Below are 6,058 nucleotides of genomic sequence, written 5' to 3'. Positions count from 1 at the left end.
TTGTTGTGGGTCCTTCTAGTTGTGGCATGTGGGATGCTGCCCCAGCATGGCCTGATGAGCAATGTCATGTCCGCGCCCAGGATTCAAACCAACGAAACACTGGGCCGCCTGCAGCGGAGCGCGCGAACTCAACCGCTCGGCCACGGGGCCAGCCCCTTGCAGCTGTCCACTTTTGAGTGGTGCCTGCATATCTGGCAGAATCATTTGTAAACCAGGCATAAGTCTTTTCATCTTTTGTCAACTGATTGTAGAGAACTCCCTATAAGGCCATAGATGCAGGCTGGGAAAAAAAGGCAGTGTAGCAGAAGCAGGGACCATGGGCATTTACCACTTCTTCATGTAACCTACTTGTGCCTCCGTATTCTGCTTCCATTTGATGATGACTGTTGCTGTTCATGCCCAACTTTATTGCTTAGTGGGTCAGATAACACCCAGTTCATGATGGGCAGCTCAAGTTGCATAGTAACTTGGTGGCCCATGATTAAGAGCTCAGTCTCTGCTAAGGCCCAGTAGCAGACCAAGAACTATTTCTCAAAAGGAGAGTAAGTGAGATGCAGGAGGTGGCAGGGCTTTGCTTCAGATACCTAAGGGCTTGTACTGTGATTTTTCTATAGAGGCCTGACAAAGGCTCCAAACAGCATCCCTATCTGCCACTGACACTTCATGTAAGAGACTTTATAATCATCTTATTTATATTCTCCAGAGGTAGGTGAAGATGTAGTACTCATACAATAACAGGTAAAGACTTTTGTCAATTATATCAAGAAACACAGAGAGCTTCTTGCTTTGGTTGTACAACACCAGCCTCCGGACAGAATAAATATAGAACCCCAAAGTTCATTAGTAGAAAGAGCACCATTCTCCTTTCCAGAAGAAGCAAGATATATTCCTGCAAAAACAAACAGATTAACAAAAGACTAGAAAACCAAATTCTGGGGCATCTCTCACCTGATGGAGAATAGATGTTCCCTACCAAATAGACCAAAACCCAAATTCTCAGGCATTGCTGCTGTATTCGTTTGCTATTGCTGTGTAACAGATAACTTCAAATTTAGTGACTGAAAGCAACAAACTCTTGTTTATTATCTAACAGTTTTCTGGGGTCAGGAGTCTGGGCAAGCCTTAGCTGTGTTCTCTGCTTCAGGGTCTCACCCAGCTGCAATCAAAGTTTTAACAGTACTGCATTCTCATCTGCAGGCTTGCCTGCAGAAGACTTCACTGCCGAGCTTGCTCAACTTGTTGGCAGAATTCATTTTCTTGCGGCCCTCTCCACGGGCACTTCATAATGTGGCTGCTTACTTCTTCAAGGCAGGCAAAAGTCTCGCTCACTCAGGGGAGGCCCAGCCACTCTTTGAAAGCTTTACCTGATTACATCAGGCCCGTGAAGGGTACTTTCTCTTTCAAGTAACTCACAATCAGTTGTTTGTGGATCTTACCTATCTGCAAAATCCCTTCATGCTTGCCATTTTCTGCAGGTCAGAAACAAGTCACAGGTCCTGCCCATATTTACAGGGAGGGAACTGTACAGGGTGTTAACATGGGGGAGCAGTAATCACAGGAACCATGGTAGGCTCTGTACACCATAGCTGCCACAAATGAGGAATAATACATTGACAGTGCACCGATTGGAACCACAACCAAACTGGCCAACATTCAGAATCATAAATAAAAACAAAGATTCAGGAAGAAAAGAGAAACATAGAGTTGGTGAAAATCCAATTCTCTTACCCATTAGGACTTGGAGCCTCGAAGAGACATGCCTGGGCTTGAACAGCCCATAACTGACTTTATTTGTCTCACACGGTTTAGTTAGTTGGCTCTAGCACATGAGTCCACCTGGGCATCCTCTGACCATGAAAAGAGTCAAAGCATAATTTTCAAAAAGTTGAAAGCATGAATCTCCTAAAAATATAAAGGCAATATGTCAAAGATTTATTTGACTCATTAATGGGAAAACAGCAAATGGTAAGGCTGATTCCATATCTCTGACTTTCCATCTGGGGTCAGATTCCTCCTGCTTGAAGAGCATCCTTTTTAGAACTTCTATTAGTGAGGTCCTGCTGGAATTTTGTTCATCTGAAAATGTTTATTTTACCCTCGTTTTTATTTATTGTGTTTATTTTTAAAATTAACATTATTGAGGTATAATTTATATATAGTATAATATACTCATTTTGAATAGTTTGGTGACCTTTAACTATTGTGTACACCCTTGAAATGATAACCATGATAAAGAATAGAACAAAAGCCACCCATAGGAGTAATATTATTACCTGCATTTTACTGATGATTATACTCCGGCAGAGTGTAGTTTTAAAACAGAGCCCAAGATCAGAAATACATAATGCAGAGAATCTGGGTTTTCCTTCCTGGAAGTCTAGCTCCAAGATCCTCTGCTAAAAACAATATATTGTAAAAATTATCTAACTGAATAAAATCCAAAAGCAGAGGCAGATTCTAACATCTATCAATCTTAAACATATTAAGTAGTCAAAATGAGTTAAACAGAGAAAATAAAACTGAATATTCACACATAGATATGTCTAGTTCTTACAAGGGAAACCACAAGTTCTTTTGAAATTTCCAAGGAATATTTATAAAATGTATGAATATTTTTGTTAAATAATTAATATTTAAATATTAAACTCAAGAGAGGAACTTTATCAAGGCTTAATCATAAGAGATATGTTTGATAACTATTAATAGTAAGCTGAAATTCTGAATGAGAAAAGATGGATTTAAACCTAGATGACTTCCCTGAGACTCATTTTCTTCTTGGAAATTGTAAGACAATTATTTCTTTCCATCCATCAGATGTATTGTGTTTGTGTGTGTATGTGCGTGTGTGTCTACTTATCAGCCTGTGAAAAATAAAATTATACATAAATGTTAATCAGCAATCAGCCTTTATGGAATATTGGCCTTACTGAGATTCCCAGGAAAACCTTGATGCTTTGATAGGAAAAGCTTAGATTCATTCTATGCAAATCTGATATTAAAAAAAATTCCATAGTGATGATGATCCGAGTTATGACCAAGCTCCATATAATAATTTAAATTTCACCATATAATCTATGTAGTGGGTTTTACCATTTTACTAAATGACAAATAACTTTGATGAACACAAATTACAGAAGAGTTAAATAAGGAAAAAAATGCAAAACAATGAAAGAGAATATGTCTTCATTTGCCTGCTAGCAAATGAGAATTCAGCTTTCATTTCAACATCAGTTATGAAATATTTTAGCCTGTGACAAGGGCATAAAGTATATGTATAAGAGATAATTTGAGTTGTTTGGGGAGTAACAATGTTTTTCATGAAGATAGCATTGAGCTCTTCCATTAGCATACCTGATTTTCTCCTGCTTAACAGTGATCACAGAATTTAAGGAAACAAGAACTTTACTGAACATTCAGCAATCAGCTGCACATAGACGTTGAGGTCAGAATATTAAAGGAATCACGACCAGTGGCTTTTTTTTTTTTCGAAACTTGATACATTTACTACAAAGTATTTTTTTCCATCCTAGTAATAGTAGAATTTCTTCTAGGAAATTTTGCCAATGGCTTCATAGCACTAGTAAACTGCATTAACTAGGTCAAGAGACAAAAGATCTCCTCAACTGATCAAATTCTCCTGGCTCTGGAAGTCTCTAGAATTGGTTCACTCGAGGTAATATCAATAAATTGGTATACAGCTGTGTTTAATCCAGCTTTATATAGTTTAGAAGTAAGAACTGATGTTTACATTGCCTGGATAATAGTCAATCATTTTAGCATTTCTCAGGGCAAACTTTGGCCATTCCATAATTCTAGGAGAAATATCACTAGGATATACTCTTGACACAGTCATATCATATATGTGAAGTGGAGACAAGGCAGAACATCAAAATTAGATGGCATCTATCACAATAGTTTTAAAAAAGCATATAAAAGATTTTGTAAATTTGTATATATGTACTTTCTATTGTGAATGTTATCTCTTTTTAACAATTTTTTTTCTAGCTGAGTATTGTATATACAAAAATGGCCTAACTAAAATATTATTTTTAGATATCTTTTCTGTATCCTTTCTAAATAATATTTTTATTGTCATATTACAAACTCAAATAAAATAATAATTGTACAACTTAATGAATATTTCAGTCTAGGGCCTCTAAAACCAGAACCATAGTCAGGTATTAAAATACTTACTTGGGAAGGCGACATCCAGGCAACAATGAGGAGTACATACAGAAATGAGGCAAAAGAAGATGTGGGACAATGTGCTGTGCTGTATTACTCTGTCAGCTGCCACCTCACAATGCATTGAGAGAGAGCACAGTGGTCAGCTTACATGTTCACTAGGCACACAGGTCTTTTCCAGGAGGGTTACAAGGGGGAACCACATGTAACATTAGTCCATGGAAGAGAGAGAGGAAAGGGAATGTATCTTCTCAGCTCTCTCCTGTCTTCTATTACCCATTGGCCGGGGTTTACCCAAGGCAGAACTAACACCTCTGCTCATTTAGCCCTTTGGTAGTCATTTAGAAAGATAGATCCACACCCTATAGTGTGGAGTTCTCCAAAATCGACAAACCATCCAAGTCCAAATAGAAGGACGATCTGGCTCAGGCAGGGGGCTGACCAAAAGAATAGGCGACCATCAAAGGAATCTCAGGAAGCACACAAATTTGTGTCCAGTATAGTCTACCCCTTGTGCTACTCAGATGTACTCATGCCCTCCAGTCATGGCTGGCTTTCTGAATGCATGACCTGTGCAGTTGCACAGGGGCCTCATGCTTGGTTTAATGCTGTGCTCTCACCATTTTGTTTTTAAAACACAGGGTAGGTCTCTGCCAACAAGGTAACGGATTTGCACTAATTCACCAGGGATTTACTCTTCCACTCTGCCGTGGGGCTTGTCAGTGACACACGCAGTGTTCTTGCCTTACAAATGTATCTAACAGCTTTGAATCTGCTGACACATCTGTTGCAATGGGCAGAGCAGTGTGGACCACCACAGTCTACACCTGCTGAAGAGCCCTCTCTTGCTCTGGGCTCCACTGGAAACCAGTAGTCTTTAGAGAAACTCCATAATTGTGTCGGAGTAATAGTCTCAAATGTGCTATATGTTGGCTCCAAAATCCAAAGAGGCCCAACAAACACTGTGCCTCTTTTTTAGTGATAGGAAATATAAGATTGAGTAACTTGCCATTTACATTAAAAAGATGTCTCAGCATGGGAACCAGACCATTGGACCCCTAATAACATCACCTATGTTTTAGGTCCCTGAATCTTCTCAGGACTTACCTCTTTTCTTTTAGTATTTTTCTCTTGTTCAATTTTATAGTATTTTATCATATTTAAAGAACTTGCCATTTCCTGCTCACAGGTAGCAGTTAATATAATATTATTAATATACTGAATTAGCATAATGTTTTGCAAAATATCAAAAGAAGTGAGAGTAAGAGCAGTGACATAGCCCAGACTTAAAACAGTGAAGGTGTACTATTGTTCTTACCACATGAAGGCAAATTGTTTTTTCTCCCATAATAGGTATAAGTTAAAAAACATTTACCAAATCAATAGCCACATACAAAATGCCAGAGTCTGGGTTCTGCTCAATAAAGATACCCCATCCTGGAGAGCATCTGCAACTAATGTTTACGGTAATCTGCATTCATCCTATAATCCATTTGGTTTTGGCAGAGGCTATATAAGTTGGTTAATTCAACAGGGATATGATGAGTACCACCATCCCCTGTAACTTTCAAGTTTTTCGTGATGGCAGTAATCAATTCCATTCGATGGAGAATATGGTTATGATTTTTTATTCATTATTTTGCCAGGAGGGGATAATCTCAGAGGTTTCCCCTCGGTCATCCTTACAATAATGTCCCTTACTCCACAAATCAGGAAGTATTATGAGAGTTCTCCATCTCCCAAATCTATCTACTTCAATTATGCATTCAGGAAGGGGTAAATAACTACCAGTCCATTAGATTCACTTTGGCATGGACAAGAGCCAAAGTTCTAGTTAGCATCTGATATTCAAAACATCGCAATGGAGTCTGGT

Source organism: Equus przewalskii, chromosome 5 (assembly GCF_037783145.1).
Source record: "Equus przewalskii isolate Varuska chromosome 5, EquPr2, whole genome shotgun sequence".
Taxonomy (NCBI): domain Eukaryota; kingdom Metazoa; phylum Chordata; class Mammalia; order Perissodactyla; family Equidae; genus Equus; species Equus przewalskii.
This window is presented reverse-complemented; position numbering follows the sequence as displayed.